The following is a 23,765-nucleotide window of genomic DNA, read 5'->3' as shown; positions in this document are numbered from 1 at the left end:
AGCTGTGTGTGGGGCTGTGCAAGACTGTAACTCTGCTGGGAGTTTTCACTGGCTAGCTGGATCATGTGCAGGCAATGTTAGCGGCTCTGAGATCCTGTAAACAGTCAGTTCCTATCCAGAAGGAGGAACTGGACAGCATTGGCACTGTCCCTGACCTCCCTATCCTAAATGTTCCCCTGGGCTTCATGGATGGGGTGAAGATATACAGAGGTGTCCTGTCTTTAGCTCAGCTCTGCTGGTCAGCTATTCTGTGTAAATTCGATGCTTGAGGGGGTAAGGTCATTGCATTTAAAAGCTACCCACTGCAATATGATCTTGTCCTCAGTCGAGGAGCACAGATGCAGTAATGTCAGGGATTGGAAACCGTCTAAGGCATTGTTTTTTACCCCACATCCATCTTGGGAACATGCCCAGGCTTGTAGTCTCTGAAGACCTCCCATGAGGCTCTGAAAGCAAGTTGGCAATTCGGTTCTTCACTCTGCCTAACACTATGCCCTGGAGGATGTAGATTGACCATAGCACTGAGGTCCTGCTCTCGCTGATAAGTGGGAGTACGATGATGCACTCTCCTTGAGACTATAAGATCCTTCAAGCTCATGGGCAGACCTCACAGCAGCCATACCCTGATGCTGAGCTCCTGGCTTCATGATAATGGTGCAAACAGTTCAATTCTGCACGTTCTATTTCCATTGGGGTAATGATGCTGTGTTTTCTCACTCCTGACTGCCTATGAGCACCAACATTGGAGGACACAGCCCTGTGTTTGATACCCAGGCTTCCTGAAGCCAGCACTTGAGTTTCAGGTGTCGGCATCTGGTCTGAGAGCATGAACTCCAGCCCCTGAACACTTGCTGACTCCTCACAATCTGGGCTTCCATGAGCCCAAGAGTCCTGCACCAAAAGCTACTTGTACAAGTACTTTTGAAGGAGCCTTGCCATGTGAGGGACAGACCATTGTTTGCCAGTGCATCCAGTAGAAGGTATTCATGAATAGCTCATGGAGGCACATGATCAGTTTGGGCGTGTCATTTCAACATGACCTTCAGCAGTGGGCTCAAACTTCTTTCCAGGGCTTCAGTATGAGCTTGACTAAGGTGTCCCTGGGACGGACATTCACTTTGGAGGTCCCTGTTAACTGAGGCGTATGCCCTTGCAGATCCTGCCCGGGGCTCTTCCTCTGTTCAGTTGTATTCTCTGACCACCATCAGGTAAACTGCTCCACTCTGAAGATATTCTGAACTTTTTTCTGGGAGTGAGTTTTCCCAGCCTAGGATTTGGAATATGAACAGAGATTAGGCAGTACCTGTCTAAGGATTCCAAGGAAGATTGGATGACAGGCACAGCACATCTTTGCCTGAATTGCTTACCCACTGTCTGCTAATTCTTGTCCCCTGTCCTTCCTAGGTGTCTATCCAAGTCAGCACTTCGTATGAGCTGGACAGGCCCCTCCTATTCTTAACCACATCCCAATTGTACCAGACAGTTAAACAGATCGTGAAGGCTGACCTATGACTACATAATCTCGGGAGACTTCATCACAAGCACACACAAGCATGCTAATATGTACTGATAACTGTTTAGTGTGTAAAGAATGGTCAGTCAGTTCAGGTCTAGTGTCTGAACACTGTAGAACATGAGTGACCATTCTGACCTGAATGGCAACCTTTGGTGATTCATTTAACATACACCAGTCAGTCGTGTGAACAATAGAGCAGACACTGCCTCCGTGTCTCTGTGATTTTGGAATTCTAATCTCTCAACACTGAATGAGTGCCATCAGGTAATTAAATCCTGAATTGCTCTATTTCATGTCATACAGAGCTCTCTAGAAGTTTGAATAGCCACGTCTTCATTTAAGCCATTTCCTTCAATACATTGTGGCAATATTCACTGCAGCCATTTTGAAAAACCTTTGTATTGTGCATTTCCCTGCATGTTTCTGGGTGCTGAGTGTGTCCACCAAGGCTAGGACATCATCTCCCATGGAACAGTCCAACAGTTGTGAGCCAACCCCAGGACTTTTCTAGACCAGCAAATGCTCTAAACCAATGAATGAGCTCTGTCGGGTGATCTCATTACTCTTTTCCCCCAGAAAATTTTAACAGGATTATAATTGTTATAAAGTTGAACTGCTGAAATGTCGTCACTGAAACATTTTGCTTGCATTAATGCTTTACATCTTGCATTTATATTAAAATTCACACAAATGAAAATGGAAAAACTGTCAATACCTGATTTCTGTCCCCTATTTTTCCACTCACAATCATATACTTAGGTACCTTTTGACCCCATCGAAAAAATAACATTCACAACTAACAGGAAGAGGAAAAAATGTTTGAGAATGAAATGTTTCCCCTCATAGTGGACTCTTAAGCATGTTCTCTGCTTTTGCGGTGTGCTAGCTGGATATATTTTGGCATAATTGTTACACGTTTGGCGTGGATAGCACACAGGTTGGTATCTTCAAAAAGGACAACCAGATAGGCCTCTGGAAGCACAGATCTGTTTTGAAGTCCTGAGCAATTTCTCCAACCAGACACTGGAAGGGGAGCCTGTGAATCAGAAGTTCAGTGGATTTCTGATAGCGTCTGATTTCATGGAGTGTCATAGTACCAGACTTGTAACGATGGGTTTTTTTCACCCCTCCAGTAGAGGGCACACTCTTGCGAGCAGCTTTTGTAGGCAGTTGTTTCCTAGGTGGTTTACCACTGGTGGATTTGCCGGCAGTCTGCTTTGTACGAGCCATGGCAAGAGCAGCTCCTTACTTATCTACCCCCTTTCTCCTTTGGCTGGAGCTCAGCAAGCGAGAGGCAGTGCTGGCGTTAGAGAGCTGGCTGACTGTGTGGCTGGGGGGGCTGACCCCTTCTTTTCTCGATCCTTGATCTCTCTCGATTCCTTCTCATGACTACTCTTAATGCCTTTAGCTTTAATGATGTACTTGGAGACTATCCCAACTCTCTCTGACCACAGTCAGGTCCCCGAGTGTGGAGGAGTCAAGGCTAGTGGGATCTGGAATATATAAGATGTTACATGCCCTGGTAAAGAGATTTCCTAGCATCTCATGAGGCGTCTTAAGGAATTCTAGGAATGGACACTGAATTTGAAGTGGACATCTTTGACGACTGTTTATCTAACCCCGGCTTTGTCATTCTTAGTCTGTCTCACTGTGGAATGACTCACTCTGTCAGCACATTCACCTTAATTTGGAGATCTCAGCCTGAGAATCAGAAAAGGGAAGATTGCTATGCATTAAAAAGGTTCATTTAACTTTGGAAGATGTAGAGAGAGAGAAGACAGCAGGGCAGCCTGACTAACAGCACTGACAGCCTCTGCCTCAGTAGATTGAAGGAATAGCAGGGTTCTTCACACTTCCCATCTGGAGCCTATGTCTCAACCAGTCTCCCAGGAAGTCTATGCACCTCCTCTTCTCTTGGAGACTTCCTACAGGCAAGCTTAATGACCCCTACAGGAACCCAAACATGGAGGTCAGTTACCATACCGAGATCCTGGTTCCTAAGCACTATTATTCCCAAGTAGCAGTCCTGTAACGTGTGCTCTGTCATAATAGGAGTATGTTTTTACCTGCCAGTCACAGTCCCTGGGACAGGAAATATCTAGAGGCATGTAAGAACTTTGGAGCCTGGAAATGGTGGGCAGCATGGTCTAAGTCATTAAAAGTATCTCCAACTGAACACAACTTCCTTCCTCGGAGTGAGCAAGGCTCCCAGTGTGAGATCTGTAATGAAACCTAAGATTCTTAGGTTGCCACCTCCGATCATTAGCTTTGAAGATGAAGACCTATGACCAGTGGTTACATCTGGAATGTGGCCCCATCATGACCATGTGTCTGCACTGCCAATTTGTGACTCCTGGGGGTTCAGTGAAGACCTTGGCTGGAGCCCTGCCAAAGTGTCTGAGATTCCTCTTCAAGCAGGGGATCTGACCCCCCATATTCAGAGTCCCGAGCCACTCTCCACAGGCAGTGGACAAACAAACCAAGAAGCAGCTAGTTTCTGGGGAAAGTAGGCCTTGGCTGTTGGGAGAGATGCTGGGAGATGTTTGGCCCCAGCCCATGGGGTCTCCCTGAGTTGCTTGGCAAACAATACTCAGTTTCATCTGGTTTTCTAGGCATGGCTTACAGCCCTGGCCTTACCCCACTGGCACCAAAACCACGACCACTTACACCTGGGGTTTTTCACTGTGCTGTAAGTCTCTATAGAAGGCTGTTCCCTCCCTGCAAAAAGAGGCATACACACATTCTCCTAGCACAAACAACCAGATATTTCTGACATCTTAACTAAATCTCCAGGCTTTTGCCCAAACTGACTTGGTCGTGGTGCCATCACCACAAGGGGAGTTTCCATTAGACCTAGTTGTGGCACAGGAGACACTTGGCTACTTCATCTTCCCTGGGCTCTTTCTAACACAATCTAGTCAGATGAGCTTTCTTAGTGATGACCTGCCTAGCCTTTACCCCCGCCCCAGCTTCACTATGTTCAAGTAAGGCCAGATGAGCCTCATTTCCCAAGAAAATAAAACCCAAGAAATACCCTTATATCAACTTCAAGTAGGAAGACTTCCCATGCACAAATGTTTTTGTAATAGCCCCACAGAATTGATATTAATCCTACAATTTGAAGCAAAGTAGAGAAACAGGAGCATGAACGTCCCTCCCCCTTCAAGACACTATGGAAACAGGAGAGGTTACTAAGTCCCACACACCAGCCTTAAAGTTCAGGTCTGGAGACAGAAACAGGAGGGCAGTAGTTGAGCTCCGGCCTGTTAGCCTCTCTGTGGACACAGGATGTGCTCATGTGTGCTCTTCCCGCCAGCCTGGTCCCATAGCCGCATCAACCCCAAATGACCACACAAAACATTAGCATTCCATTGACCATCAGCCTTGGCTTATTTGGCTAGCTCTGTCTAAGTTATCCCAATTCTAATAATCTAAGTATTTCCATGTTGTCTTACTGGAGAGTGGTCCAGGGACCCATTACTCCTCTGGTGTCCTCCACGGACTGCCCAGCATGTTGGCAGAGAAGAGGGATTTCCTGTTTGTCCCTGCTTGTATTCTGGTTCTGTCCAGCTACATCACTTCCTTCCTAGCCAGTCAGCCAGTCAGCCAGTCAGTGTTTATTCATTAACCATAAGAGATACTAATACACAGGACTTTCCCCATCAGGATGCAGTTAGGGAAACATGGGACAGTTCTATCTATCCTTTGGCACCTTGCCCTTCATACATGTCCATCTCCTGTGACTCTGGAGCCTTAGCCCTCAAACACTGTTGGCAGATGTGTCCCAGGCCCCACAGGATCTGCATGAATGCCTTGTCTGCCAATAATCACAGATGCATCCTGTTTTCTAGTCCTGGGTTACAGCCCCCACCATACCCCACTGGCATAAAAGACAGCTCTAATACCTGGGGTATTTCCACTGTGGTGTAAAAGTCTGTACTTCAGGCTGCTCCCTCCCTGTAAAAACTGAGATGCACATAGCATAATCGGCCAGACATCTCTTAATTAAATCTCCAGGCATTCGCCTGATACTTGTTCCACTGGACCTAGATGTGGTGCAGGAGCCACACACCACCAGGATCATGTAAGTTCCTGTCACCAGGCTCAGAGGGGCTGATGAATCCACACAGGCTGGCTTCTAATTTCTCAGGTCATCTGAGGTTGTCACTTGTCCATTATGCCATTATGCCGAGACACTCCCCTCCACCACCGGAAGGTTTAGACCTCTGGACCCAGCCCCACTCAAGGGGACCAAGATCTGGTACCTGGCCCTGCCCTGGCATCCTGTGTTGACCCAAAACTACATGTGCTGGGTTGGGCCAAATCATGCAGCCCTTAGTCCCTGTTGGATCTGGATTTGCTGTGGCCTCTGTTGAATCTACACTCAGGAGACAGTTCCCTCTGAGTTTGGCAGGGAGAGCTCATGCTTTAAGAAAAGCTGATAGAGCAGAGCAATAATCAATCCACAGGACAGGAGAATGAAGGCATTAAAGCTGCAGTGCAGACTGGCGCTCCTGGGTATTTTCTGCACTCAAGGGTGGCCCTCTCAGTCTCCCACAACCAGGAACTTAGGAGAGCCTTCTTCAGAGTTAGGGAGTCGTCACTGTCCTTTGCTGTCATCATGCCTACATAAAGAAAGCTTCTACAACAAACAAGGATGGCAGGTAGCTTCAAAGTTCAGAGCACCTGACCTCACCTGCGTGTACCTGAACACATACCTATACAATACATCAGACCTTAAAGAAAAAGATCTCAAGCAGCACATAAGTGATTTTGGGACCACGCCTGTCCCCGGGAACAAGTAAAGGAGCAGGCCTATCTCCATGGTAGACAGATCACCCCTCAGCCCATGGTAGACAGATCACCCCTCAGAGGCGCTAGAGAAGCTCATCCAGAACAGGTTCAGGAAGTTGGATCGCTTCCCTGAAGCCTTTAGCTCCCTTCATTACGAGGGAACAAGGACATCCAATCCCCCCCGGCAGCTGCTCGAGAACAATACTACCAGGTCTCCCAGGCACCCGGGGTCATCTTCAAAGCCCTGAAGGTCAGTTGGCTCCTGCCCTGAGAACCTCTCACGAGGATGCCAGCAGAACACCCAGTTCTCCAGTGCTTAGTGCAGGCACTGAGCAACGGCTTCAGCGGTGAGATCCCTAACGACCAAATGGTGCACAGTTCATGTTTTCCAGACGAGCACTTCACCTGCTCCTCGCTTGCCTCAGCTGTGGGTTGGATGTAAGAACAGCATGAACCATGGCAAGGAAGGAGTACCTCATGAAGCCAAGACTCGTTGTAGGTACTCGCACCAGTATGACAACCGAGTTTATACTGCTATGAAGAGAGGCAAGGAGGCCAGCGTGGTGCCCAAAACATCTGCCTCCACTGACTCTCCCTGGATGGGACTTGCAAAGTATGCCTGGTCTGGGTATGAGGTCAAATGTCCCAATGAAAGATTTAAAATTAGCTAGCTAAGGAACCAGATGCAGCTCTGCTTGCCACCCCCCTGATGTGCCCCTGACCCAGAGACTTGCTCACCCCGACTCAGTTCCTGGAATTTCCCTACTGCCAGCAAAGCCTAAGATAGCTAAACCACCAGATCAGGAATTTCCAGATGGCTACCCCCCTAGGAGAAGCCCATATGGGAACAGACTGACCAGGAGTCAAGAGATAAATGAGTCCTTGAGAAACAAAGACCACTGTCTTAGGCAAGATTGATTAGCACACTCAGAGGTCTGGTCTATTTACCCAAGGGATGGGCCTGGAGACCATCTGGCCCCAAGATAAGAAACTTAAGCTCAAGACTCTTGTCAAGGACTCAACAGTCAGAGGGTAGCAAACCCCCCTTAAGCTTATGGTTTTTGCCTTTAAAAGCGCCTGTGACTGAGCGACGGGGCTTCTCTAGCCTGTGTGCTGAGAAGGCCCGTTTGTACAAACGCTTCCTGTTCATTAAAGCCTCTTGCTCTTTGCATCAACTGGACTGGACTTTGAGTTCTTGGGGAGCCAGCCGGATTGGGGAGACTCCTCACCCCAAGGGTCTTTCACTAACTCTGCTATGGTCTATGGGAGCCAGCAATACTGGTTTGGGAACCAAGATCCTGTGGATACAGTGGTGCCGACCGAGATTGTACATGTGTGGCCTGGAACTGATGCATTTCTGAAGGACAACAACAATGCTGCCCCAATGTCTGTTGGATGGGATGAACTTTATGGCTCAGTCAGTGTCTGAGCTTAGCCTTGGACCCACTAAGGCTGTGACTTCTTGGCTAACAGACCAGATCCGCCCCTGCCTACTGGAGGCCCAACTCCCAGATCCTGAGCTGCAGCCAGTGTGCCACATACTTCAAAGACAATAACACCAAGCATCACTGTGAGCTTCTAGACAGGGCTTCTGTGATGAGTGCTCCCATGACCGGAGGGAGGGCTGTCCCCTCTCGAGGCTGGGACCATCCAAGTCTGAGTCAACTGGAATAACAAGCCTGGTGACCTTTAACCCACCCCCCAAAAAACAAACAAACAAACAAACAAAAAAAAAAAACAAGAGATTTTTGGCTCGAGCCTCCCAATTGAGAACCAGTTCTGCGTAACCCGGAAGTGAACATATATCTTCTGGATTTTGACTCCAGCACGTAGTTGCCTTCCGGCTTCTGGGTGCTGCTGTCCAGCAGAGCAGCTTTCTGCTGCTGCCCCAGAGTCAGGACACCAGACCGCAGCCATTGGGGGCCATGGAAGGCCCGAACGTGGACGAGCTGCTGGCCAAGGTGGAGCAGGAGGCAGCAGAGAAGCTGCCGGGCATCGCGGTGCACAAAGAGCTGGAGCTGGAGCTCGACCTGGGCAACCTGCTGGCTTCGGACCACCACCCCTCCGACGGTGCTGCGCCATGCTGGGCCCTTGGCCAAGGCCTAGCTGCGGACCCTGGAGCGGGACAACACGCAGCTGGTCATCAGCCAGCTGCTGGCAGCAGTTCGTGCGCCTAAAGGGCATCAGGCCCAAGAAGACCAACCTCGCGTGAGTGGCCAGTGGCAGCGCCGCTGGGTTACAAGTGCGCCAGGATGACACTAAGGAATGGCTGATCCAGGTGCCTGGGGGCGCCCACCCCATGGAAGACCAGTTCGCCAAGCAGATTCAGGCCAAGAAGGACCACGTGGCCAAGAACCAGCTGAACCGACTGCAGAACCTGGCCTGAGCGAGCACACAAGGTCTAGATGCCCAGCTCAGCTGGCCTCACCCTCCAGGACACCAGAGGAAGGAGGAGCTGGCCCGCGCCACACAGGTAGCCAAAGGCTCCACCACTTCGGTGGGGCCCTTCCAAGAGAGCCTGCCCAGCGGAAGGCGCCCAGGGGACACCGGCAAGAAGAGGACATTTCAGCCCCTCTTGGGACTTTCCAACTGGCTCTTTTTCTCGGCTGCAGCTACTTCGAGTCATGAACAGCAAGAAGCCTCAGCTGGACGTGATGAGGGCCACCAACATCCTCAGAACCCTGCTGTAGATCTGAACAATGTCCTGAGAAATATAGTGTTCCCAAGCAGAGAGTTCAGAAAGATATTTACAATTTTCCAAATGAGAAACCAGACATGTGGAAACACGTCTTGATTTAGGCAAGACCATCTTGAACAGATCAGGTTTCCAAGAATTCAGATGTCCCTACAAGATCCAAACCAAATACCCAGAGGTACATGGAAAATGGTCACTACATTTCTGGAGACTGGAGACTTTTCATGAAGGTGAAATATCATTGAAAGCCTAAGAAATCTTCCATGAATGGACATTACCAAGACTTGAGGCCAAGTATAAAGCATGAACATTGCCAGAAACAGGCTTAAGTGCAGCTAGTTCAGAGGCTTGACCTCTGCCAAGAGATCTCAGAACTATGCTTCAAAAATAAGCAAAGGAGAGCATCAGGAATTCTTCCTCAGCCACACTGAAGACAGGCATGAAAGAGACAGCAGTGTGAGGTATGGTGAAGAGGTCCTACATGGATCAGCCCTTTCAGCCTGAGCCAGAGCTCCTGTGTATACGAAGTTCAGGAGGAGCTCCCCATCCACACTCCAGCAGCTGGCAATAAGAAGTCTGCTGAAAGATGAAGCTCTGGTTATATCTGCTCTGAAGGAAGTACCCATGGAACTCTTCCCAACACTGTTCAAAGGCGCCTTCCATGGCAAACAGACAGATATCCTGACAGCAATGGAGGCAGCCTGGCCCTTCAGCAATGCCTTCCTGTGGGAGCCCCGATGAAGATTCCCGATCTGGCGATATTGAAAGCTGGGATGGGTGGCCTTGATTTGCTGATTAAGCAAAATGATCGACCTAGGAATTGCAAACTAGAAGTGCTGGATCTTTGGGATGCCCAACATAACTTCTGGAATGCACAGGCTGGAACAGAGGATCGTGTCTGCTCCCCAGATGTCGTTAGTGAGACCCAACCAGTGGTGGGTTATCCAATAGGACAGGGAAAGCAGGTTGTGACTGTGATGATGAACCTTTCGTCAAGTCCAAGCATCTCTGTAAATGCCCAGAGTATTTCCACTGATGGGCCAAAGAGAGAAAAGATGTTCTGCAGGTGAACTGTGAAAAGCTGGAGATTTGGGCCATCCCTGCGTTTAACCCCCATAAGTTGCTGGAGATATTAGAGCCAAGATCTATACTGGAGGCGACTGTTCCCTGGGACATGAGATCCCTTGTAATGCTTACAAGGGCAAGATGAGAACCTTCAGAAACTCCATCTCCATGATATCTTAATGCCTTTGGAATGGATTAGCAACCAAGAGATGAAAGATCATTTCCTAGGTCTCCCAACTCATCAAGCTCAAGCATATCTATTTGAATGGGGTTTTCTTCCTGAATTGAAGACTGAACCAAGGCTCAGGTCCTTGAGGAATCCCTTAGAGACCCTTCCAACCACGCACTGTGTGCTATCAGAATCAGACATGAGGTATCTTTCCCAGGATCTAAGCATCCATCAGCTCACACATCTGGACCTGACTGGTGTCAGCTTTTTAAATTTAAGTCATCCACTTCTAGGAATGCTGCTAGAGAGACTGACAGATACACTGCAGACATTAAAATTGAGGGGTTGTATTTGCTAATGGACTTCCAAATTGGTGTCCTTCTCCCTGCCCTGAGCCAGTGTTCTCAGCTGGTTGAGGTGAATTGTGAAGAACTTCCTATCTGTGTCCAGTCTGAAGAAGCTGCTGCAGCACACTGCCAACCTGAGACATCTGGCCCAGGAGGTACACCCTGCTCCTCAAGAAATCTACGATAGCATCGGTATTGTCATGCCGACATATTTGCCCTACATTGTTCTCATCTCATGGAAATACGACTGGCTATAAGAGCCAAAAGAGGTCTACTTTGTGAGTCAGATGTCTAGATTGCCAGGGATACTGGGTCTATATCCTGGAGGCCTCACTATGTTCCTGCTGGGTATAAATGACAGATTACTGCTGGGCTCTGAGAAAGGAAGTCCAGGACTCAAGTGATGCATTGAGACACAAGGTGACTGTTTAAGGGGATTTGGATTTAGTTAAAAACAATGTTTCATAGATTCAGACAAGAGAGAGGTGTGTCCCTGCAGAATCATGAGCTCCTGATCGGCTGAGAGCCAACAGTGAAGGCCCAACCATGGACAGGAAACAAGATTTGGAAATGGTATGGATTGTATCCCAGCACAATCAGGGTATGAAAGACCATAGACACAGGGAAGGATCCAAAGTCAGGATAGTACAGAGCATAATGGACTGGATGAGGTGTGTTCCAGGCCTGTCTTTTCCTTGTTTGACTTAAAGATTTATACCATATTCACATACATTTCTTTTTGAACAATAACGTTGAAGAAGAATGAACTTGTGTTGAGCATACAATGTTCTCACTATTCAGCTGTGATCTCTCTCCGGTTTTGAGAGTGATTTAAGCTGGATATTATTTCCCCCGCCATCCTTAGCATTACAGATTCTAATAAAACAGTTTTGCATGAAAAAACAAGGAAGTGAGCACAAGAATACGACCATGACCGTGACAAAAGGCTCAAATCCCAAATTCAGATGAACAGCCCCACAGTTGTCCTCAGGCTAGGACCTACAGAGGGCTTGAAGAGCAGGGATTGTCCACTCTCAGGGTGCTGACTATCCCTGTGAGCACGAAGTGCTGACTTGGATAGACACCTAGGAAGGACAGGGGACAAGAATTAGCAGACAGTGGGTAAGCAATTCAGGCAAAGATGTGCTGTGCCTGTCATCCAATCTTCCTTGGAATCCTTAGACAGGTACTGCCTAATCTCTGTTCATATTCCAAATCCTAGGCTGGGAAAACTCACTCCCAGAAAAAAGTTCAGAATATCTTCAGAGTGGAGCAGTTTACCTGATGGTGGTCAGAGAAAACAACTGAACAGAGGAAGAGCCCCGGGCAGGATACTGCAAGGGCATACGCCTCAGTTAACAGGGACCTCCAAAGTGAATGTCCGTCCCAGGGACACCTTAGTCAAGCTCATACTGAAGCCCTGGAAAGAAGTTTGAGCCCACTGCTGAAGGTCATGTTGAAATGACACGCCCAAACTGATCATGTGCCTCCATGAGCTATTCATGAATACCTTCTACTGGATGCACTGGCAAACAATGGTCTGTCCCTCACATGGCAAGGCTCCTTCAAAAGTACTTGTACAAGTAGCTTTTGGTGCAGGACTCTTGGGCTCATGGAAGCCCAGATTGTGAGGAGTCAGCAAGTGTTCAGGGGCTGGAGTTCATGCTCTCAGACCAGATGCCGACACCTGAAACTCAAGTGCTGGCTTAAGGAAGCCTGGGTATCAAACACAGGGCTGTGTCCTCCAATGTTGGTGCTCATAGGCAGTCAGGAGAGAGAAAACACAGCATCATTACCCCAATGGAAATAGAACGTGCAGAATTGAACTGTTTGCACCATTATCATGAAGCCAGGAGCTCAGCATCAGGGTATGGCTGCTGTGAGGTCTGCCCATGAGCTTGAAGGATCTTATAGTCTCAAGGAGAGTGCATCATCGTACTCCCACTTATCAGCGAGAGCAGGACCTCAGTGCTATGGTCAATCTACATCCTCCAGGGCATAGTGTTAGGCAGAGTGAAGAACCGAATTGCCAACTTGCTTTCAGAGCCTCATGGGAGGTCTTCAGAGACTACAAGCCTGGGCATGTTCCCAAGATGAATGTGGGGTAAAAAACAATGCCTTAGACGGTTTCCAATCCCTGACAGTACTGCATCTGTGCTCCTCGACTGAGGACAAGGTCATATTGCGGTGGGTTGCTTTTAAATGCAATGACCCCACCCCCTCAACCATCCAATTTACACAGAATAGCTGACCAGCAGAGCTCAGCTGAAGACAGGACACCTCTGTATATCTTCACCCCATCCATGAAGCCCAGGGAACATTTAGGATAGGGAGGTCAGGGACAGTGCCAATGCTGTCCAGTTCCTCCTCCTGGACAGGAACTGACTGTTTACAGGATCTCAGAGCCGCTAACATTGCCTGCACATGATCCAGCTAGCCAGTGAAAACTCCCAGCAGAGTTACAGTCTTGCACAGCCCCACACACAGCTCAGACGACATTGGCAGTTGGTGGCTGTTTGGGGAGGGGCAACAGTCTTTTGGGGAGGGCTGTTTGGGCACACCCTAGTGGGTGACCACACCCCCATGTTCAGTAGTCAACACTAGTTGGATGGGCTCAGTGCATTCAAAGAGGAATCTTTAAGAGCATGTTGAGGGTGTCCTGGAACAAGTCTGAGTGGAGAGTAGAAGGTGGGTTTGTCAAGATACATTGCGTACATTAAAAATAAACATACATGTATTTGTAACCAAATATTTTAATGTGGTTCTTTAGCCTAACAGGCCACACCAGGGAAGTTAAAAATGTACTTCAGAGCCTGCCTAGACAAAGGTCTGCCAAAGCATATTAGTATCTCAGGACATTGCCTTCTGGATTTCCTACACTAGTCTTAAGTTTGGACCTGCTCAGCGGACCCATGTATTACTAATGTCCATGTGCTTAGCAAACGGTGGCAGAGTTCGCTCCTCTGGGCCTCTCCAAGTATGAATAGAAATGTTCAAACGCAGAGAGCAATGACAAACCCTGCTCTTTTGGCTTGCCTTTCTATTCACCATTTCGTCCTTGGAAAAACAAGCAATAGCATGTTTTTATTACAAGGATCACGTGCCGTGTATTGGAAGTCCAGACGCAACGGGAATGCTGGGCTCACCCCACCCAGGGAAGCAATCTAGAGACCAAGAAAAAACCAGAAGTGGACTGTGCTGGTTCCGGAAGATCTGGCTGTAAGGCATTTTCAGTGCTAGGAGGGCCCAGTTCCCAATGATGTGGGTAGTAGCATCCAGTGCTTTCTTAGAGGATGAGCAAGCCATGAGGAAGCCAGTAGGCAGCACCCCTCCATGGCCTCTGCATCAGCTCCTGCCTCTGAAGGAACCGGCTTCCCTTTTGGCAGCCATTACAGCCGAACACATGCTTGCCATAAACCTGCCTTGGTCACATAGAGGTCAGATGCCTGTCTCGTGACAAGGAACCCATCAGAAGTTAGTCACTAGAAAGTCAGATGCCTGTCTCATGACAAGGAGCCAATCAGAAGTTAGCTGGTGGCGCTATGCTTTACGACCCTGGGTGTGCTTTACGGACAAGCGCACGACAATGACGTAGAGAGCATAGCAACCACCCTGGGAGGGCCTATGAGCCATAACAACCAGTTGACCAATCAACACAGGGCAAGCCCTCCAAGCCTGGAGGCACACCAATCGTAAGCCTGTGCGTACCCCTAGACACTCCCTATAAGATCTTTTGGGAGACCCAAGGAGCCGTCTTTTCTCGCCATCCGCCATGGCGGGTGGGTGAAAGACCCGAGCTAACATGGGGTTAGTTCGTTAAATTACAATAAAGCCTCATGCAGTTTGCATCAAGCTTTCGCCTCCATTCTGTGTTTGGGGTGGCCGCCGTCCTGGGCTAAGATTCTGGAAGCCTCAGCTTTCTGAGGGTCTAACACCTCCAGGTTGCTGTCCTGTTTGAGTTTCTGCCCTCTTTGAGGATGAGCTGTTATATGGAAATGTGTGAATAAACCATTTCCTCCAACTTGCTTTTGGTCAAGGGTCTATCAGTAACAGACAACTGTCAATAACATTCTAGAATAGTTCGATTCTAGTGGAAGCTGGGTTCTTTTTTTTCCCCTTGTTGGTCAGCTTGTCACAGGTTAGAGGTACTTGGCTAGAGGAAACCATCGAAAAAGAAATCTCCCATCAGATTGCCTGTAGGCCAAGTCTGTAGGCCATTTTCTTGATTAATGCTTGATGAGGGAGGGCCTGGCTCACTGGGGATTGTACCACCCCTGGGCAGGTGGCCTGGGTTATGTAAAGAAGCTAAGGAAGTAATAGGGAGTAAGCAGTAAGTTTGGAGTAAAGTCAGTAAAGCAGGGCTTTTTCTCCAATTTTTCCTTCCATTCCCGCCATGGCTCCCTCAATGGCCTAACCTGGGGTGTAGAAGACATATAAGTCTTTTCTTTTAGTTGCTTTTGATCAGGTTCTCACAGCAGCAGGAAGAAACCCTAACTAAAACCCAGATGGCTTCAATTATCATAATATACAACAAAAACCCCTAGTTACCGAATTCACTGGCTAGTCATGTCTGTGTGCTTTATGGGATGGACTCTGCTCTTCCAGTCTCTCGCAATGCCAGATCTGAGATAGGTACATATCCAGTGATGACTATTCTAACCCCAGTTCAGATTGAAACAGACCCAGCATCCAAGCAGGTGGGCTGTAGCCCACGAGTCCTGGCATGGTTTGCCTATGAATTCCCCGTAATTAGCACTATCAGCAGTGGGTCCACTAAGTTAGGTACCACTAACTCCCTTCATCACCCAGAACATGATCCCTTGTTCCACCCCCAGTTTGAACAGACATTCACTGAAGTACTAAAAGCTGGAGTTTCCTCTAAGCTTTGCTTCACTAGACTCAGCTCAGGTTCACAGCCGGCTGAACCAATAGTGGCAGGACTCGCCTACTTTTCCAAGGATCACAACTTCACACTGTGGATTCCAAGTCTACCTGTAGGCCGAGCATTCCACAGGCTCATCCTCAGATCAGCCCCATCCAAAGTACCTTAACCTCTCTTCCCTTAGAGCTCCCTGCTTGGGCCACTCAGGTTTCACCTGCTTCTTGAACCTATGCTTTTGCCCATTTGGGGTATTTGTCTGGAGTATAGATTTTTGGTCTTGCCTGTACCCATCTTCACCTCGGCCATCACTCATGTTAAAGCTGTTCTTAGGACCTGTGGCTGCATTTGTCAGAAGTCCATTGAACAGGGAAATGCTCTTAGATATACTTCTGAGGCAAATGAAACTTTGTGCTATAGCTGACTTCCCCACAGAAGTCACCCAGGAGAAACTGGGCTTGTTTGAGCATTCACCCTGACGCAGGGCCCATCCAGACTTCACAGCTCCTTGGTCTGTAACTGCACCTGGATCCACTTGGGCCAGCATTCTGTATTGAGCCCTGCACCTGGAGTTGGTGCTTGCATTTCTCCAGGAGAATCCTGCTTTTTAAAACCCTCAAGAGCAAATCAAGCTGTAAGAGAGGTAGATGCAATATCCCAGAGGCCATGATGGTTCCTGGTACTACCCCTACCCCACCCCACCCCCACTACCCGCACCCACTTTCCCCTCCTAAAGTGAACAGAGGTTTGTGACCATCTCAGAACTGGGGTGCTGCTCTGCCGTGATCCCAGGACTGGTCAAAGCACAGCTCCTTGAGCAATCCTCTAAGTAACATACCCCTGCTCCCCCGGATTCGGCAACTCTCTTTAGAGGAGTGTACAGAAGACACTTTCCGGCTTGTGGACCCCTTTGGCTTCCCCAGCAGCCCAGCTGATCCCATTTCTACTAAGGCACTCTTTAGCAGTCTACTCCAAGGAGAAATACTAGGAAGCCTAAGAGAAAAGCCAATCTCCCCTAAAGACCCGGTATCTGGATCCAAGCTACTTGTTTTTTCAAGTGGAGGAACTTGATAAGCTTTCCTATAGCTGGATAACACTGGAACTTGGGTTATTTGGCTTTTGGGGGAAATGACACCAAGCTACGCCCTCCTCCGGACTTCAACTAGTTTAAGCCGGTTTGAACTAGTTTTTAGTTTTAACTAGAAAAGCTCAAACCTACTGTGAGTTTAATAGACCCCCCACCTTTCAGTCTCCAATTGACTCTTTAGTGTAGAGCAAGATTTTTTAGACAAGCTGGTGTTTCAAGTGGGGTAGAAGAGAGCTTTGTTTTGGCTACCTAGGAGTTGAAGGCATTTCCTTCCCAGTTGAGAGGAGTTTTAAGAAAAAAGCCTTGTTCTGAGTAAAAGCAAATCAGAAAGGCAAGGAAGGGGAGAGACAGGATTTCCAGAAAACGCTAAGAGTGAGCAGCAACCAGGCAGGCACCATTAGTCAGACGTGATGAAGCAGCAAGACTGTACCAATACTTTAAAAGCCACCAAGATAAGGGACTTTAGCTTTCTAGCTCAGTTTCTCCCCCAGTTCTTTCCCAGGGCTTCAGAGCTGTAGAGAGTTTCCCAGCACCCCGTTCCCCCATTCGCCCATTCCGCTTTTTCTTTAGATTTTTATATAACAACCCCCCCCCCTGCCCCCAGTAGAAGGTGACACAACTAACAAGTGTCCAGAGCAGAGGCAGAGCAGGGTTTTATAGGGAAGCATTCTGGGTGAGCAGCCTGGCCTCTGGTTTCTCATAGGTTCTCCTATCCTTCAGTTAGCAGCTAGGTCCCACCCCTATCCCTGCCAGTCACCAATAGCAGTAAAGTCAGGCTGACTGACTGGATCTACCATGCTTCCCAAGGCAAACACCTGCCTTGGGTCAGGTGTTTGTAGTCAGCCCTTAATTGAAATGCAGGTCAGCCTGAACTCATTCAACCAGGGAGGGGGGGGTGTGCTTTTTCCTCAGCTGCTGTGCACACCTGCTGTGCCCCAAAGCCCAGTATACCAAAGTTCCTCTCTTCATTTTATGCCTCAGGCCTTGGGGAAGGGTTTCAGAGTTTGGAGTTTAAGCAGCTGCAAGAGCTGTGTCATCCAGGAAAATGTGGTTTTGTTGTTTTATTTATTTTTCCATTAGATACTGCTCCTGATAACTTGCTGTGATGAGCCCAGGAATTCCTGCTTCTCCTTTCGTGGGGTAGGGGGAGTTTCTTTGGCCCCAAATAAACATTATTTCCTGGCAAGGGGACAGAGTTAAAGACAAGTGCCTAGTACTTAATTTCAGCACGCCTCTTCTCCCCACCTCAATGGAATGTTTCTGAGATGCGGGCCTCATACCACCAGTAGTGCTCTCACCTGGACCAGCTTAGGGACTTAGGCTCCCACATGCTCCAAGGTCACAAGGACATGACAGAGTGTCAGACAACCTTTTCCTGGGGTGTCAGCTTGGGAGGGCAGGCCACAGTGCTAAAGGACTTGGAAAATGAAGGGTGGGTTCAAGTGCACCATGATTGGTGGCAGGTGAACTTGACTCAAGGCTCCTGCACTGGGATCAGATGCTCCTAGGACAGACACAAACACACACACACACACACACACAAAATGTGAGCCTTAGTCACCAGGTGGTCATGGTTGTCCTGATAGTAACTTGACAGCTGGGTCTGTCAGCACCACTTCCTTTCTGCCAACTCACTCTCTGAGCTTTCTTTATTTTCCTAACTCCTGAACTCCAGCTGTCCCCCCAATCAAGAATGCTGCTTATCTCCTCAAATGAAACTAAAGCTGTCCTCTATGGCTGAGTTGTGAAAATTCTGAGGAAGACAGCTCAACTTCATGTGTTCATCACAAGTCTGTCAAGAACCTTCAGGGTTGGGGGTGACATGAGACCTTGGAAGGGCCACATTCTTGTTCTTGCTCCACCAGTAGCTTGTCCCTGACTCTGCTCCATGCCAGTGCCACTTGCACCTCCAAACAGCACCTGCTCTGTTTGGCTGCTGTCCCTTTTGTACATGTCATTTTAAGTGTCTAGAAGGCAAGGTCCTTGCATCCTTCTAGAAACTTAAGTTGTATGCATATGTGTGTTTCATATGCAAGCATGTCTGTGCAGTATGTGTGTGCCTAGTGCCTGAGGAAGTCAGAAGGGGGCACTGGATGCCCTGGAACTAGAGTTACAGATGGTTGTGACCCACCATATGGGTGTTGTGAATCAAATCTGGAAGAGCAGCCAGTATCTTAACTCTTGAGCTCTGATGTGTATTTTCCAAATAGAAAGCTAAGAAGCAGAAAAGGAGTGGATATTGTGATGGCTGCTGTTGGTCGTCAGCTCTACTACATCTGAAATCAACTAAAACCCAAATGACTGGGCACACCTGCAAGGGAGTTTTGCTTAATTACATAATTTGAAAACGTACACTAACTTCTAATCCAAGTCTTCAGGGTGGGAAGATCCATCTGTAGAATGGGCCACACTTTCTGCTGACAACCTATATAGAGAACAAGGAAGAAGGATGCTCACTCTCTGCCTGCTTGCTCTCACTCTTTTTAGCTAGTCCATTCCTTCACTGGGGAATGGCTTCCTGGGGACCCTGGCATATACAGAGGGCCAGCTGAGACAGCATCCAGCCTTGTGGACTGAACAACTACTGCATTCTTGGACCTTCCATTGGTAGTCATTGGAGGCAGGCAGGCCAGCCAACGAGAGGCATGGAGAAGGGCTGGCTAGAGGCAGGCCAGTGAGAAACAAGAAGGGGAAATAGAAGGACGCCAAGGACAGGTGAGTAGATTCATTTGGGTCCTATAGTAAAGCGAGGCAAATTTTCAAACATGGACAGAACACAGGTCAATAGTTAAGACTGACATTGGGCATCTACAGAGAGGTCTACTGGCACAGCCATATCTGATGGGAACAGCGATAGTCATAAAGCCAGCACAGTTGTTTGACAAAGATCCAACAAAGCTGAGCCACATGATGGCTGCCATGCCACCTTTGGTTTTCATCTCCAGCTGCTGCATACTTGGGTGACTTTTAATATTTGTACTGTTTGGGGATATTGAATTTTGGAAAATTTCTTATGAATCATTTATGCCTTCTGCCAGGAATGTTGCTTCTAAGCTTCCAAGGGAAAGCCCTGAACATACTCTGCCCCCACCCTGCTTCAGGGGGACATCCTCGTCTACTGAAAGGTCTTCCTTATGCCTTGGAGGTGGTGACACATAAAGATGCCAGAGGTTTCCTTATGAGGCTATTAGACATACTTAAAACATCTGTCCATGTATTTACTCAGGAACAAGAGAATCAAAGTATAATCTCAAGAAAGGTCAACTAGATTTGGTGGGCTAGAGAAGATGGCCACAGTTCAGATTGCAAGCCTCTTCCTACTACACTCATGAAATTATGTGTCAGATACAGCAACAAAGTTAGATTAGCTAATGTTACCTGTGGCTCACAGAGAGCCTCATAGTGATGGCCAAAGAATGATGTGGAAAGATGCTGAAAGGATGAGATGTCAGGGCCTCCCTTTCTTAGAAAAGTCAGCACATGCAGAGCCACTGTGGTGTCCTACGACCAAAGAGCAAGAGAATGCCAGGATTAGACATATAGACAAATTCTACAAAGATATAAAATGTGAACATTGTATTATGCCAGAATTTGAATAATAACTTTAGCAGCATTGGTCTGAGGAGATTTCTCAGGCACTCTGACCATTAAGAGATAATAATACACTGGTTGGGACACGGCAGTATGCCTGGGATGATTTGAAGACTGTTTTGGTTAGTATCCTTGAACCCACAAAAACTACCAGACTGAGAACAGGCTATCATATGAATTTGGATTTTTAAAAATTTATTTATTAGTTCTAGTTAGGGAACAAGCTTGTTTCACATGTAAGTCCCTTCTCCCTCTCCCTCCCCTCACCCCCATCCCTCCTCCCCCACCCCCAGCCACCCCCCACCCCATCCATGCACCACTCCCCAGGCAGGGTAGGGCCCTCAACGGGGGGCTCTGCAAAGTCCACCAAATCTTCCTGTGCTGGTCCTGGGTCTTCCCCATATGTCCAGGGCCAGAGGGGAACCCTTCACATGGGATGGGCTCTCAAAGTCCCTTATTGCACCAGGGAAAAGTACTAATCCACCACCACCAGAGGCTCCCTGGAGTGCAGAGGCCTCTTTATTGACATCCATGTTCATGGATCTGGATCAGTCTTGTACTGGCCTCCCCAACAGCATCTTGGGTCGATGTGCTCTCCCTTGTTCCGGCCAATTGTTCCTGTGGGTTTCTCCAACCTGGTACAGACCCCTTCGCTCTTCATTCCTCCCTCTCTTCAACTAAATTCCCGATTACAGCTCAGTGTATATCTGTGGATGTCAGTCTCTGCTTCCATCAGCCACTGGATGAGGGCTCTAGGATGGCATAAAGAGAAGTCATCAATTTCATTTTAGGGGAAGGGCTTTTAGGTTATCCTCTCCACCATTGCCTGGATTGTCAGATCGTGTCATCCTTGTAGGTCTCTTGAGATCTCCCTGGTTCCAGATCTCGTCTCGGACTTATAGTGGCTCCCTCTGATATGGTATCTCTCATCCTGCTCTCTCTCTTCTCTTCTTCCCCAAGCTCAATATTTCTGCCCCTCCATTTCCTCTCCTCTACTCTTCTTCTCTTGCTCTTATTGTAGCAGCTCCCTCCCCCCTCCCCTCATGCTCCCAATTAGTTCAGGAGTTCATGCCACTTCCATTCCTGGGGACCATTTATCCCTTAGAGTCCTTCATGTTTCCTAGTTTCTTTGGTGAAGAGGATTATAGGCTGGTAATCCTTTGCTCTATGTCTAAAATTCATATATCAGTGAGTACATACCATGTTTGTCTTTTTGTGACTGGGTTACCTCATTCAGGATGGTTTCTTCTAGTTCTATCCATTTGGCTGCGAATTTCAAGATTCCATTGCTTTTTTCTGCTGAGTAGTACTCCATTGTATAAATGTACCACATTTAATCGATCCATTCTTCAGTTGATGGTCATCTAGGTTGCTTCCAGGTTCTGGCTATTACAAACAATGCTGCTTTGAACATGGTTGAACATATGTCCTTGTTGTATGAACATGCACTATTTGGGTATATACCCAAGAGAGGAATGGCTGGATCTTGAGGTAGACTGATTCCCATTTTTCTGAGCAACCGCCATACTGATTTCCAGAGTGGTCTTACAAGTTTGCACTCCCACCAGCAATGGAGGAGTGTTCCTTTTTCTCCACATCCTCTCCAGCATAGATTGTCATTGGTATTTTTGATTTTAGCCATTCTGACAGGTGTGAGGTGGTATCTCAGAGTTGTTTTGAGTTGCATTTCTCTGATGGCCAATGATTTTGAGCACTTTCTTAAGTGTCTTTCAGCCATTTCAGATTCCTCTGTTGAGAATTCTCTATTTAGTTCTGCACCCCAGTTTTTAATTTCATTGTTTGGTGTTATGGTGGCTAGCTTCTTGAGCTCCTTATAAATCTTGGAAATCAGTCCTCTGTCAGATGTGGGATCAGTGAAGATCTTTTGCCATTGTTTGGGTGGTCGTTTTGTCCTACTACTGTTTCCTTTGCCTTGCAGAAACTTCTCAGTTTCAGGAGGTCCCATTTATTAATTGCAGACCTTAATGTCTGTGCTACTGGCATAATGTTCAGGAAGCGGTCTCCTGTGCCAATTTGTTCAAGGGTAATTCCCACTTTCTCTTCTAGAAGATTCAGTGTGGCTGGATTTATGCTGAGATCTTTGATCCATTTGCACTTAAGTTTTGTGCATGGTGACAGGTATGGATCTATCTGCAATTTTCTGCATGTCCGAATCTAATTGTACCAGCACCATTTGTTGAAGATGCTGTCTCTTTTCCATTGTATAGATTTAGCACCTTTGTCAAAAATAAGGTATTTGTAGGTGCATGGGTCAATATCAGGGTTTTCAATTGGATTCCATTGGTCTATCTGTCTATTTTTGTGCCAATACCAAGCTGTTTTCAGAACTATGGCTCTATAGTAGAGCTTGAAGTCAGGGATGGTGATGCTTCCAGAAGATCCTTTATTGTAAAGAGTTGTTTTGGCTATCCTGGGTTTTTTTATTTTTCCATATAAAGTTGAGTATTGTTCTTTCAATGTCTGTGAAAAACTGTGTTGGGATTTTGATGGGGATTGCATTGAATCTGTAGATTGCTTTTGGCAGGATTGCCATTTTTACTATGTTAATTCTACCTATCCAAGAGCATGGGAGATCTTTCCATTTTCTGGTATCTTCTTTAATTTCTTTCTTTAAAGTCTCAAAGTTCTTATTGTACAGGTCTTTCACTTTTTTGGTTAGTGTTACCCCAAGATATTTTATGCTGCTTGTGGATATTGTGAAAGGTGATGTTTCCCTGATTTCTTTCTCATTGGATTTATCATCTGTATATAGTAGGGCTACTAAATTTTTTGAGTTAGTTTTGTATCCTGCTACCTTGCTGAAGGTGTTGATCAGCCTTAGGAGTACCCTGGTAGAGTTTTTCGGGTCACTAATGTAGACTATCATGTCGTCTGCAAATAGTGAAAGTTTGACTTCATCCTTTCCAATTTGTATCCCTTTGATTCACTTTTCTTGTCTTATTGCTCTAGCCAGAACTTCAAGTACAATATTGAAGAAATATGGAGAGAGTGGACAGCCTTGTCTTGTTCCTGATTTTAGAGGAAACGCTTTGAGTTTCTCTCCATTTAGTTTGATGTTGGCTATTGGTTTGGTGTATATTGCGTTTATCATATTTAGATATGTTCCCATTATTCTTGTTCTCTCCAAGATCTTTATCATGAAGGGGTGTTGGATTTTGTCAAAGGCTTTTTCAGCATCTAGTGAGATGATCATGTGGTTTTTCTTTTTCAGTTTGTTTGTATGGTGTATTACAATGATGGATTTTCATATGTTGAACCATCCTTGCATCCCCGGGATGAAGCCTACTTGATCATGATGGATGATTTTTCTGATATGTTCTTGGATTCGGCTCGCCAATATTTTATTGAGTATTTTAGCATCGATGTTCATGAGGGATATCAGTCTGTAGCTCTCTTTCTTAGTCATATCTTTTCGTGGCTTGGGTATCAAAGTGATTGTAGCCTCGTAGAAAGGGTTTGGCAGTATCCCATCTGCTTCTATTGTGGGGAACAGTTTGAGGAGTACTGGTATCAGCTCTTGTTTGAATTTCTGGTAGAATTCTGCACTGAAGCCATCTGGCCCTGGGCTTTTTTTTGGTTTGGAGGCTTTTGATGACTGCTT

The 23,765-nt window shown here is 47.2% G+C and overlaps 3 pseudogenes; all 3 read left to right on the top strand.

Moving 5' to 3' along the window:
• Nucleotides 1-6,677: 6,677 nt before the first annotated feature.
• Nucleotides 6,678-8,108, top strand: LOC113833343 (annotated as a pseudogene).
• Nucleotides 8,109-8,235: 127 nt separating this feature from the next.
• LOC100755718 lies at nucleotides 8,236-9,000 on the top strand (annotated as a pseudogene).
• Nucleotides 9,001-9,187: 187 nt separating this feature from the next.
• Nucleotides 9,188-10,843, top strand: LOC118239537 (annotated as a pseudogene).
• The last annotated feature ends 12,922 nt before the right edge of the window (nucleotides 10,844-23,765 follow it).

This window comes from Cricetulus griseus (genome assembly GCF_003668045.3).
Source record: "Cricetulus griseus strain 17A/GY chromosome 1 unlocalized genomic scaffold, alternate assembly CriGri-PICRH-1.0 chr1_0, whole genome shotgun sequence".
Classification (NCBI taxonomy): domain Eukaryota; kingdom Metazoa; phylum Chordata; class Mammalia; order Rodentia; family Cricetidae; genus Cricetulus; species Cricetulus griseus.
The sequence above is the reverse complement of the archived record's forward strand: the minus strand, read 5'-3'. Positions and strand labels throughout refer to the sequence as shown.